The following is a 14028-nucleotide window of genomic DNA, read 5'->3' as shown; positions in this document are numbered from 1 at the left end:
AAAGTCTTGATAATTAAAATGTTCAACTATTATTAATAACAATTCATATGGCAAAGGAATAGCTTTATGGAGATTTTCTACTCTTTCTAATGCTTCTAACTGCTTAAGTTTTCTTGAAGTTTTTTCTATTCTAATCGAAATTTGTTTCCGAAAAAAAAAGTAATCAGCTTTATTAAAAGATTCTACAAAAAAAGAGGTAGCTTTAGGGTTTGGGAAGGTCTTCTTGAACGCGTCTATTAAGGATATATTTTTCACTATTAAACGTGATTGTCTATCATCAAAACATGACCTTATGAAGTCATAATATGTGATACTTTTATCATCATACTTAAGCACTTCTGTTGTTAACTTTCCTTGAATAATATCTTGTTTGTAGATGTGTGCTATATCTCTGAAATATATGTCTTCAGCAATTAACTTGTCCATCAATATTTTTTCATTTTCGGGAACGAACAAACCAAACGTACGTCTATAAATGAGGTATTTTAGAATCAACTCGATACTTGTCCTTTTTCTTTTAATATTGTATTCTGTTTGTGGGATTTTAAGTGGACGTAATACGTAATACAATGCCGTTGATTTTGAAATATTGTCATGATAAGGCAACAATTGATCCAGTGTATGTGCTAAATGATTGCGAGCCGCAATATTGAGTAATAGTGTATTTGGATCATCATTTATGGTTGCGTTTACATCAGCACCGGCATGAAGTAAATCACGAATCAAAACAGCGTTAGTCCAATCATTTAACAATTCGATGCTATCATCAACGTATCGATAATTTTCTAAATTTTTTGGATCTAATGCGTAGTGGGTGGCAGGATAATCATCAATGTCACGGGCGTTTAACCATTCATAATCTTGTGCTTCTATCATAAGTGATTTTGCGATTACGTTCTCCTGATTTTCAATGGCATACATTAACAGTGTTTTCTTTTTTAGATTTTTAACTTTCAAATTTGCTTTGCTTCTGATTAATGATGATACTAACGAAGTATTATTACCATACAGGATTGCGAAAGTTAATAAAGTCATTTTATCCCCAAAATCGTTGCACCACCTTTTGTTTTTAACGTATTTTGTAAAAAGTTCTTTTCCTATTTCAGCATCAACGTTGGCACCAGCTTTTAACAAAATATCTATAAATTTCAAAGGTATCTCATATCCGAATAAGCATGCCAAGTGAATAGGTTGAGCTCCATCATCAGCAACAACATTTACATTTGCCCGGTAATCTTCAATTAATACCCTCACAAAATCTCTATTTTCATCCATACAAGCCATATGCAATGCTGTGTACCCAGCAAAAGGCCCAGTTGTTTCTATAGGTGCATTGTTAACTATTTTATCTTCAAAAAATGAGCTATTACGTCCGGCTTGATGATTCAAAATAGCTTTACATACTTTTATAGAATATTTATAAATTGCAGTATGCATATTATATTTACCTATGTCCATCGCTTTTTTACGCTGCTTGATCTTCAAGACTATTTTATCATCCATTCTTTTCATTTTTTTTTTTAATTATTATAAAATTATTATTATATATATTAAATAGGAATTTTTCTTTACATGGAAAAAACTAAACTGTAATAAATAATAATGGATTTATAATAAATAGTAATCAATTGATATCAAATATTATTTCAAACAAGAAAATCGTGATTCTAACAATTAACTTATAATAATTCTTTTTTGGATGTTATCATTCAATAATTATATAGTGAAAATACTGTTTGGAATAGCAATAAAAACTGTGTTAATATCGAAATAGTTAAAGTATAATAGTTAATGATTTCAATTTCAATCTTTGTTATTTTGTATTTAAAAAATTACTGAATGGTGTGTGAAAAATATCAAGCAAATTTATTAATTTCTATAGTAAGAATCGTACATTTTAATATAACCAACGTGTTAAAATTTACCAGACGAAATAGTAAATTTTAATCGCAATGTTGAAAATGAAACTATAATTATTGGCGTGGCTTTTGATGGTTTGAAACGACAATTGTCAAAGAGTGAGAGTTGTCATTCACTATAGTAACCACTACAAATCACTTTTTCCAATATTGAATTATAAATTTTTGATTTTACACTTTTTCACACTATGTTACGGTATATTTAGTCTTATGTCACGCCGAAGTCCGATGAATCAATTAAATCACTAAAAAATAACCAGAATATGGTTAGATTTTTACAAAGATGTTTGCAATGATTTCAATAATTTATTTATATTAAGTCTTGTCTACAAAAATTTAAAAACTATCCAACAATTTAATTTTTATATTTTCACTTGATAATTTTGGAATGAAAAAATATTACACTAAACAATTTCTGAAGCATGCCATAAATTATAACACGTGGATAGAATGTAACTAACATTGTACATAGTGCTGCAATAACCTTTGAGATAAAATTAGAATATGAAAATTATAATATAACTTGCTATATTATGTTGTTCTGTAGCCGATGGTTTTAAATATTAGCAACGCCCTGAATAAAAAAAAATATTGAGACAAAGAAAAAAGTATTGAATTGACTAGAAAACTTATACTTTTCAATACTTCTTTCTTTGTCTCAATATTTTTTTTTAATCAGAGCGTGCTCGACAATATGCTGTTTCATGAACAGTGTGTACTATATTGATGCATACTAAGTGCAACGTCGGACGCGGGAAGAGTTCATGAATTTAAAACTAGACAGTAAGATTATGTTTGATAATATTTTGAATAGTTTTTATACACTGAAAAGTTTACGAAGAGAAAACATTTAAAATCATTGAAAATTAAAATATTGAATGTAACCGAAATTGTAGTTGTAATTGACAAGGTCCATACATAAACTATTTGATTATGGGAGAAAGGGAGGTTTTTGCATGGTCGCCATTTTTGTCCCTGTTTGTGTATAGTACGTAAGTTTTATACTATAGTGTAATAGTGATTGCCATATACAATCGTCATGTTTGTCCAACTAAAAGATTCTCATGCGACTATCTTCCCTTCTCCAGTAGTCTATGCTTGGGTATTGGTACTTAAATAGTACAGTATCATTCAGATAGGAAACTTGTTAGTACATAATAACCATTGTTAAATTAATGAGAGTCTAAAGTATGGAGGGTAGAGGTAAGGAGAATCATATGTGTATATGAAAATTATGGAAAAAACTGCTTTTTTTCGGTTTATTGCTCATTGTCCCTCAAAAAATGACCAAATTGATTTTTTTATTTCAAAGTTTTTATTTACTTATGTACTTTTCAGAACGATTTATTACAACAAAAAACAGAACATACAATAGTAAAAATTAGTTTCAAAGGTTGTTAAAAGAGAATAAAAATTTTTCTAAATTTGAAAAAAAAAAATATTCAGCTCAGCTTTTAAATTTTTAGGTGGACATAAATTAAAAAAAAAAAAAGTACAAGAAAATAGAAGTCCATTCGGTTTGAAAAATAAAATTAAAATTTTAAAACTTAAGAATCGCAAACAAAAACACTTTGGTTACTTGTTTCGTATTTTTTTTTTTTTCCGTAAAGTACATTATGAAAATAAAAATTTTGAAAAAAAAATTGAATTTGGATTACTTTTTTTTTAATTTTGGGCAAAAAAAAAATAGCGGTTTTCTAGAAATTAGATATCTCTTTAACATGTAATCAATAAAATCTCAATATTTGCCAGGAAAAGATTTTGATAAGCATTACAAAATATCAAAAACATAAAGGAAATCAAAAATAAAAATTTTTCAAACAGTCTAATTTGACATGAAATTCTCCTTATTTATTTTAACCCTCGAGTTAATACTTGCAGCGAAAAATAGTAAAATTACATAATCAGATCCATCGTGATACAATTTGGCATCTAAAGTCATGCTTGGTTAGATTTAATTAGATTGCGAGCGTTCAAAGCCTGAAAATTTTTTATCTATGAAGATTATGAAAAAAGCGTATCAAAGCTTTTTTGTAAAGAATTTAATGTTTTACAAGAATATGTGCTTCAGAATTGAGGAAAAAAGTTTTTAACTGCGACATTTTCGAATAAACAACGTGATTTTGATGCGATTTACGGCAGTTGACGTAGTCTTAGAAGTAAAAAATTGACACGATCACAAAATTTGAACTGATGCATAATTTAGTTTTCAAAAACTGTACGCAGAGAAAAAAAATATTGCTACTAAAGCCATCTACTAGATCGCTATTCAAATTTAAAATTAAATTGCAAATGCAATTTAGGTTTTAGTATCTGTTCTCATATTAACAGTATTATTTTTTTGAATTAAATTAAGTACATTTTACTAAAGTTTTTCTTTTTCTTAAGTTTCTCCGTAATTTCTTTTGCACAGAATTTATTTTTCCTAATAAATATTTTAGTAAAGTCTTTTAAGTAAAAAGATTATAGGAAAAATTTACAAATATTGATGATTAAATAATTAAACTTAAACTGTAATTGTAAATCTAGTTAAATACAGCACATTATCATTCAGATAGGAAACTTGTGAGTATACAATAGCCATTGTTAATAAGAGTATAGAGTTCGATGAGTTTATGCAGTCCCTTCAAGAAGTTAAACCCATCAGCGGTCAACAAGGGTTCATCAGGTAGCAAGTGAGACTATACCATTTAGTGGTGCACTTTCCCTTACCCATAGGAAAATAGAGTTGCAATTAGAAACGTGCAATTACCAGTACTTTCAATTTATGTAACTTGATCATCACCAATACTGTTTTGTGACGGTAAGTCAAGTTACATATTTCATTTTTGATATTGTGATATTAAAAATGTAATGTTTTGCATAAAAAAAAACATTCAATTGTAAATTAACAAAATTTTTAACAATACCATAGTTAAAATAACTTTCAAACGACTTTACCGATCCATTTAAAAAACTAATTAGCTTTTTTAACATAAAAAAACCACGTCAATTTCCGCCAAGCTGGTCAAAATCGGTTGATTCGTTCGAGAGATATCGTGAACGAAAGAAAACTGAAAAGTGTTTTTTCGGAATTACTCCGAAATTTTTAATTCGATCAATTCAAACTTAAAAATTCTTCATGAGGCTTGAAAAACTGCGTCGAATGTGGCCAACCGCGTGAAAATCGGTTTATTCATTCAAAAGTTATTGCGGTTTGAAAATTCAACAAACATTGTTTTATCAAACTTCTATCAGACTTTTGAGCTCGAAGAGCTAAATCGCATAAAAAAGCTATCTTTTTGAGCTCGGAGAGCTCGAAATAACACATAAATCGTATTTTTGAGCTCGGCGAGCTCAAAAATATCATTAGTGCAGTTTTAAGCGCCTAGGTAAGGAACTAGCGGGAAGTTGCAGGGATGGCCTTCAGGGTCAACCGTTACCCTAATTTTTTTTCAATGCACTGTACATTTCTAGCTACAAGCTTTTTATGGTATATCGAAGACACTTACCTCGAACTTGGATATCATTGTCAGTCAGTCAGTCGTTTTCTATGAGATTTGTGTACGTTTTAAGCTTTCAATAATATTTATCAACGAATAAGTTGGTTAATATACAATAGAATCCATACGGAGAAAAAATATTAAAATTAGAGTCATCTATTAAATAGCTACTCGTAGATTGCTACTTCAGTAACACAGTTAATAAGCTTTTCAATCGATAGAATATTTTTTTTGAAGTGAAACTTCTTTGCGCGCGTTGAGGGTAAAATTTCAAGGTCGCGTCACAATAATAATAATATGAGCGTCACAATAATCATAATATGAGCGTCACAATAATCATAATATGAGCGTCACATTAAAGGACGCATATATGTACGTAGTCGGAGAGAAAAAGATAAAGATATAAAGGAAAACTATACTTTTACACTATAGAAATGTTATTTTCATGTGCGCATGCGTTGTATTTTAGACTGTAGGTACACTGCTCTTAAATATTATTATTATTATGTATTTTATAACCTCATGTTTGTTTATACTGTTTTATTCATTCGATATTTTTATAGTAACTAGTGGTAAATATTTATTGTTCGTTGACAGTTAATAAGAAATCCTTGTTGATCAAGCAGTTGTTCGCAGTAAGTAATACTTTATTTATTTCTTTTTTCATTAATACTTATTATTAGATTTGAAATAAATGTATATCAAGTAAGGTATACATTATTTAACTGATGTAATGTTAATAATATATTTATTTTTTTATATTTAATTGAATAATTAATTTTTTTAATAATTACGTTTTTCTTTTTATTTTGATCACATGAATATGCGCAAAGTACCATGTATAACCTACATCCTCTATATTACATTCTATATAATATTTATACTATCACTGTTGCCTGTCATTAATTAAGTTCATTATCTATTTTTATTGTTATTAAATTTTTTTGTTACATAAAACATGTCGACAACTAAATACGGAACCACAATAGATGCCATTTTTACACGTTATTTAGAAAATATTGAAACAAGAACTTATGTTTCATATTTTAGTTACCATAAGGCTTTAGTGACAACCATACCATTACAAATACCATCAGATAATGTTGTACATATTGAAGAAATAAATTGAAAGAATATGTGATATAACTAGTGTAAATTTTTCTCATTTAATCCTTTCAATACTATACATGCATAAATCCTTTATGTTCCTGTCTTTGAAATCTATTAACTATTAATTAATAAATTTTAAATTGAGTTTGCCAAAGAAGTTTCACTTTTAACATGTGTACTCTGTACACACGCTCTTTTTTTTTTCTTAATGAATTCTTTTATCAATTTCACAGCTAAAATGTTCTTTATGTTCTTGTTTTGAGAGTCCATAAAACAAATACTATTATTCAGAAGTGACCTCTGCCGAATTCTCTGTCATCAAAAATCGAAAGATAAAGATATCGATTTTAAGAATTTTGATAAACGATTTGAAGGTAATGTTATAATTTTTCACCGTCGTTATACTTTTTATCTTTATGCACATGATAAATTGAAGAACTAAAAAAAAAAAATGAATCATATGTAAGCAACGCTATTCTATCCGCTGAGCTTCACACTTGAGAAGCACCCTAAGACCCGTGGGCTGCGATGTCAAGCTTTACCTCCAATGAGTGACAAAACTCATCCCCACGCCGTAAGGATGGATAGTACAATCAAAGGATTGAGAAGGATATTCCAACGTATTTAGGGTCCTAGAACTATGTTAGTGAGGTATTGTCATTTCAATATATATTCAATAGACTTATTCCGATTATGTAATTATCGGGCTTTACTAATAATATCTAGTTATTTTATAAAGAACAGTATTACTTTTATGAGTATGAAATATTTCGTGTCGTTTTTATATATAATATCATAATTTGAACATTTTTTCAAAACTTCACAAAAAATGCTTAATTATATTATGACATTTTTTTCTGATATTTGACTTTTGATGCACAACATGAAAATATTTATATTAGTTTTAAAAAAATAATGCATCATCTTAAAATTTATGATAAAAAGTTAAAAGTATATTGGAGAACTTTTCGAATTTAAAAATTTTCATAAAATTAAAATTTTTCAAAATCAAAATAAATTTTTAATTTAATTTGCTTAATAATAAAATATGTTGAATAAAAAATTTTTGAATATCTTTATTTTGCGATTTTCTATAAGAAGTATATAGCTGAAATAGTTTAAGCTATTTTCTAATTTTATGTGATTGCCAAACTTTGATAGTTAATTTCTGAAAAAAAATTAGGAAAACGGTTGACCCTAAAGGTTATCCCTGCAACTTCCCGCTAACTATATCTAAAAGCTCCACATTTCACTTATTTTGTTTTTGAGCTCTTCGAGCTCAAAAATATTATTTTTCGTTTATTTTGAGCTCTCTGAGCTCAAAGAGATAACTGTTCTGTGCTTTTGAGCTCTTCAAGCTCAAAAAACTGATAGAAGTTTCATATAACACTATTTTTTGAATTTTTAAACCATAATAACTTTTTAATGAATTAACCGATTTCTTCGCGGTTTACAGCATTTAACGCAGTTTTTTGATTTGAGCTCTTTGAAAAATGTTGGAGCGCAAGCTGGTCAGACCAAAAAAGCCGTAAAATTAAATTTTCAAAGACCTAGTTCTTAAAATACCTGAAAATTTTTCTATATTTTCACTTGAAGAATTAATTAACCCTAAAAAATAAAAATTAAATTTAAGAATTTAAGAATTAAATTTATAGTGCGAAAACTTTTTTTCGAATGGAATAAAAAGTTTTGATAATCAGTTTTTGAAAAAAATTGTAACTCTTTACTCTCTAAACATGAATTAGTGAAAATTCACTTTTCAGTGCCAATCGTACCACTGGTTCGAATCAGTGGTACGATTGGTACTTTGGAAATAGTGAATATTACCACTTATTCAAGTGAATTTTCACCAATTCATGTTTAGAGAGTAAGAACGTACAGAATTTTTTTTTTTTGATTTGTAAATTATTCAAGGTAAAATTTAAAATTTTCTTCTGATATATTCATCAATTACTATGAAGCTCAAAAAATTTTTAGTATTTATCAATTATTTCCATTGAATTAAATTTGTTTTCTGTTTTTTCGTACTTAATTTTGAATATTACATTAATTGAAATAGTTGCTCAAAAAGTTGCAGGTAAAAATCAATCTCTATTAATTTGTCATAAAGAAATTTTCAATAATCACACTAAAGTATTAAAGTATATATTAACAAATTTTGTCAAATTAATATTAATTTCCCTACAGGTCAGTTACATGATAATAAATTGATTTTTAATTACAGCCTATTAATCTCTACTTGACATCAAAGTCCATAAGTCAATTTACCTTATCTTCATTACAAGAGATACTCGGTGAACGATTTTTCTGAATTTTCAATCAATATTCTGAATCTACAGTCAACGCTCTTTGTATTTGACTCGCCCGTACAGGACCATTCTCTGTATTTGACTCGTCCTTGTCCATAAGAGCTGTGTAAAATCGTCAAATACAGAGGAAAAATGTGGTCAAATACAGAGAGCGGTCAAATACAGAGAGGTCCAATACAGAGAGCGTCGACTGTAATTATTTATCCCCTGAAAAAGTTGGTACCAGACGCAAAAAAACGTAAAGTACAGGACAAGAAAATGACAACCGATCGTCAGAATTTAACGACCCTGATTTATTAAAGTACGAGAATCGACGTAACGACATTGGAGCCCGAGACGATGCTTTGTGATACCATAATACAAGCTAATGAGGGAGACATTAAGTTATTTAAAGAGGTTCTTGTATCACTACGTGAACATAAAGTTCAGGTGAATCTAAAAATTATTGCCGTCGCTTTTAACTACATAGTATCTGATCATACTACAGGGACAACTGAGCATCGATGTACACAAGTAAAAGGCCGACGGTTAGACTACAACCATCTATCATGTTCGTGAGACTGCATTTTTCGCTCGTCATTTTCTTTTATTATTATTTTTTCTATCTTAAGATCTATAGGTTCATACCCTTACCTACACCTATACCTTTTACCTATTTATGGCTTAAGGACATGCCTCGAAATAGTAGATTCTATTGAAAATATTTTCGGATTTATATATTTATTTTTTAACCTTGTACTTGAAGATTTAGTAAATAATTGTAGGATTTATTTTTATACATCTCATCAAATGATAAGTATAAATTTATCAAAAAGACTTCAAAAACACACCACCCCTTTTTTTAACTTAATTTTATCATTTTCCATTAAATTTAAAATAACACCGTTATTGTAAAAATTAAACATATTTTTGATAATTAAAAAAAGTTAATACCAAATTTTTATCAATATAAAAATTGTTAAATAACAATCATTAATCATTACTTGAAATTTAAATTGCGCATTGTACGCGCGTGCTCTCATCCTCCACCAATAAAAAATCAAGGTTCGTTTTTTCGATTAATATCGGGAGTAATAATGAATGTTCAGTTCAATTTAATTATCAATTTTATGTTATAGAATAATAATAATTTTTAAAAGATGAAATTTTTTTGACTGAGAAATTTTTTTGTTGAAGATCATGGAATTTTGTCTCAGTTAAATAACATTATCCGGATAAAAATTTTCTGGTTCAAGAATTTATTGAAAATAAATGATCGATTTAATTTATTAATTTTTAAACAAAAGAATATAAATATCTACCTTTATCAATTGTATTAGCTTATGAAACTTGATTGTGATAAAACCAATAAAAGCAGCTGATAAGAACCGAAAATAAAACTGGAAACTACTGATATTTTTTAAATATTTCAATTAATTATTTTTCTGATGCAGATTCGATAAGTAAACATGAATGCTAAGATGATCCAACGATTAAATTAAGCTTTTTTATAATAAGTTAAATTTTTAGATTTTTTAAAAATACACTGTAAAAAATTTTACGTCATTGCGACAAAAAATTTTGTGTTACAAATTTTTATGTTAATTATTTAACAATTTTATGTGTAAATTTATCACCAATTTTCTTAAATTAACACAAAAAAGTGTTAAAGATGAAGCATAAAATTTTTTTCTGTGTATAGTAAACTTTTTCAATTTTTAAAAAAATTTTTGGAGTTATTGAACTAATTTTTTCACCAGTTCTGACGTGTAAATTGTTAACTAAGAATTATCGTATCACTGATCTATTCTAATGTAATATTATAAAGAGATTAAATTTGTTTGTTTTTCAGAATGAGCAAGTTACTTATACAGGAGAAAAGATTTACTCGAGCCAAGAATATTATCGAGGAAGAATTATTAAGGAACTATAGTCTTGACTAAAACAAACATTTTTAAAATTTTAATTTTGCCCGTTACAACTATAATTTTTTCCGAAACTTTCTTGAGTCGAGAAAATATTTCGTTTTTACTCAAAAAATTTTTTTCAATGCCAAAGAATGAATATTTTAAAGCTTTTTCTAGTCAAACATGGTAAGAAATAAAAGATAGTATTTTAAAGTGTTTTTTTTACCTTTGAAGTGTAAATAATAATTATTATCTCAATAAAATTTTATTAGATGTTATAATCTATTTAAAATTCCAGACATTTTATCTTCGACTCAACAAAATGACAACCTCACAAATAATCAAGAAAAAAATAATTTTTTAAATAATTGTAATTTTTATTAAAGTTTAAACTAACTTGTCATTTCAAGAATAAAAAATACGATAAAATTAATAAGGTACCCTTTCATAAAAAATTTAATTTCTTAATAAAAAATTTCTGTACAATTTTATCGTACCTTCAATAATTGACTCAGAATCACAAGTTCAAACTTTATAGATTATATTTTTTTCCCCTCTCTAGAAAATTATCGTTGTACTTATTAAATTATTCTTGCAACATAAAAAAAAAATTTTATAGATTAAAAATTGAATTTTCTACAATCATTACTCAGAATTTGAATTTCAAATTTCAACAAATTATTTCCATGTTACAAAACCGATGTTTAGAGTTATTTTCACACCACATAATCCCCGAGACCAATAACTTCCTACTATGTACAATGTACACATATATAATAGGGTATTTTTCAACATTATGCTCACAATTACCATCAACCTTAAGCCATCGTTTTTTTCCCGTGTACTTTAATAACAGCTAAGAGCGAGGTAATAAATGAATTATTTATTTACAAAGCGAAAAAAAAAATCAGTATGCGCAAAAAGCCAGCAGTTGAATGAAGCCTTAAAGAATAATCTATTAAATGTTAACGAGACAAAATGAAACAGGACGTGAGTTCGTGCCGTGACATGTTGATCCGGGATCTACTGGAGGCGTTTGCCGGATATTTTTAAGTGTAGAGGTAGAGAGCTCTACTGTAGACAGTCTGCTACACAGCAGATCCCTCATTCAATATACATACGCCCGATATAGGTATAATACCGGTAGACTGTTCCTTACTATACATAGTACATAGGACATAGAACGTAGTAGTAGCATATGTACGAAAAAGATGCCATGGAACGTGATCATTCAGCATTGAGCATTCAGGTTAGACTCGTGGGTCTGTGGGTTACATTAGAATGGGTTCCCTTCTCGAACAATAGGGACCGTTAGATACAATACGGGCTCAAGGATATTCGTCTACTCGGCTTGTGCTTATACCGCCCATACCTTGCCTCAGATAGGACCCAAATAAAACGCTTTCAAAAGTAAAGGTGAGGTATTACCTTTTAGGAACTAAAAACGTAAATACTGTGTCGTAAAATCAGAAATACATCCATCTCTATCCATCTACATTTACAATATACAACTTGTAGACGGAGACTGGAGACTGCAGAAAAGGCAGAAGAATAGGCGGAATAGACCGATGAGCAAATTGGTATCCTTTTCTGGGTAAGAGGATCCCAGGACTCTAAAGAATTTATCTGAAGACAAAAGGCTGGGGGGAAGAAACTGGTTTCTTTGGCTAACAATTACCAGGAAAATAATAAAGCTGTAAATTTATGGCTTAATAGTTAACTCTTTTTGGTTATATTAAACTTATATTTTTGGTACTTTCTTAAATTTTCATTTCTATCAGTAAATAAATTACCCGCACCTCTCAGTAGACTCTAGTCTGACTCAATACATTAACTCTGATGGGTGTTGTTCGCCTAGGATGAGGATAAGGATAGAGGAAGGAAGAGGGCGTATAAGAGACGGAATAGGAAGAGGACTATAGAAGAGTAGTCAGCAAGCTGAAAAATGTCGGGGTTCCATCAACAAGATAGCTTGTGAGCAAGGTAAGAGATTGAAACGACTAGAGCTAGAGCAGATGATTTTCAGTTATCGACTTCGGATTAAGATTGTCCTCGAAACTCACTCAACTCTACTAAGTCTCACTCGGCTTCTGCTCTCGTTCTATTCAACATTTAACTATATGTATGGGTGTGTGGATAGTAGGATGTGTTCAACCCTGCTAGCTGGCTTTTTTCGACAAATATTTTTCTTCAATTTCGAATGGTTATATGATGTAGGTATGCTGATCCTGATGCTCGTATCTCGAGGTCGAAATTCACATTGCAGGTGACACTCGAATAGACTTTATTTATTTTTTTTTTTTTTATCAATATCCATCATAAAATGAGAGAGAACTCAAACTACGGCAACCGCTTACTGAAATTACTTATTTTTTAAATCACATTTTCTGATACTCTGATAGATTTTTACTTACATATATAAACGTATTTATTTGTGGATCTGTCGGTGAAGAGGGAATTCTTTTTTTATTTTTTTAAATTTAATTTTCGTGGATTAAGAAATCCATTAACGTAATCCTCTTGATAACAATCAGTTAATTTTATTTTTGTTCATTTTTTTAAAACATTATTCGACGTTATTTAAAAACTAATCGCTGAATTATTTTCTACTAAGCATAATTTGAACAAGCTGAAATAAAAGCTCTGGAAATTCGAATAGACATGCTTTCAGCACTCGTTTTTTAATGGAAGTAATCAGTAGAATCGATTGAAAATTAGTTCTTAATTTTGTTAATTTTCTACTTTTAATTTTTAGACTTAAATTTTTTAGTTAATATTCAAGTATAAATAATCTGTAACGCAGTAGAAATAAAAACACAACATTTTAAATAAAAATAAAATTTTTATATCTTTTATATCTTAAAATTACTTTCAAATATTTTTTTTTTTATTTGTTAAAGGCTTTTTGGGAAACCAATGCAACCAAACTCTTAAAGACTCAGCACTTTAGGTAAAAAAAAAACGCCATCTGTTAGAACATTTCAGTACTTATGCGTATTTAACCACACCAATACACCATCTTTGAATAATCTCAGAAAATAATCGATGAAACATAATATTTAGTACACACTATCCTATAAAATAGAATTGATGATAAAGTGAAGTTAGTTTAGTATCGAAATTATATCGATACTAATCAAAAAAGTGGATCCTGATTCCTTATTGGTTCCAAATTAGAGAGCGTGCGTACGCGCTCAATTTGAATTCTTAGTCGCCCAATAAATGAAATATTTTTTATTAATTATTAAAAGATCGACAGTAATGTGTTTACCAATTTTTTTACTGTTAATTTTCATGATTATTTGCAATTTGTTGAGTGAAT

Source organism: Cotesia glomerata, linkage group LG3, assembly GCF_020080835.1.
Source record: "Cotesia glomerata isolate CgM1 linkage group LG3, MPM_Cglom_v2.3, whole genome shotgun sequence".
Lineage (NCBI taxonomy): Eukaryota > Metazoa > Arthropoda > Insecta > Hymenoptera > Braconidae > Cotesia > Cotesia glomerata.
Note: the sequence above shows the minus strand (reverse complement) of the source record.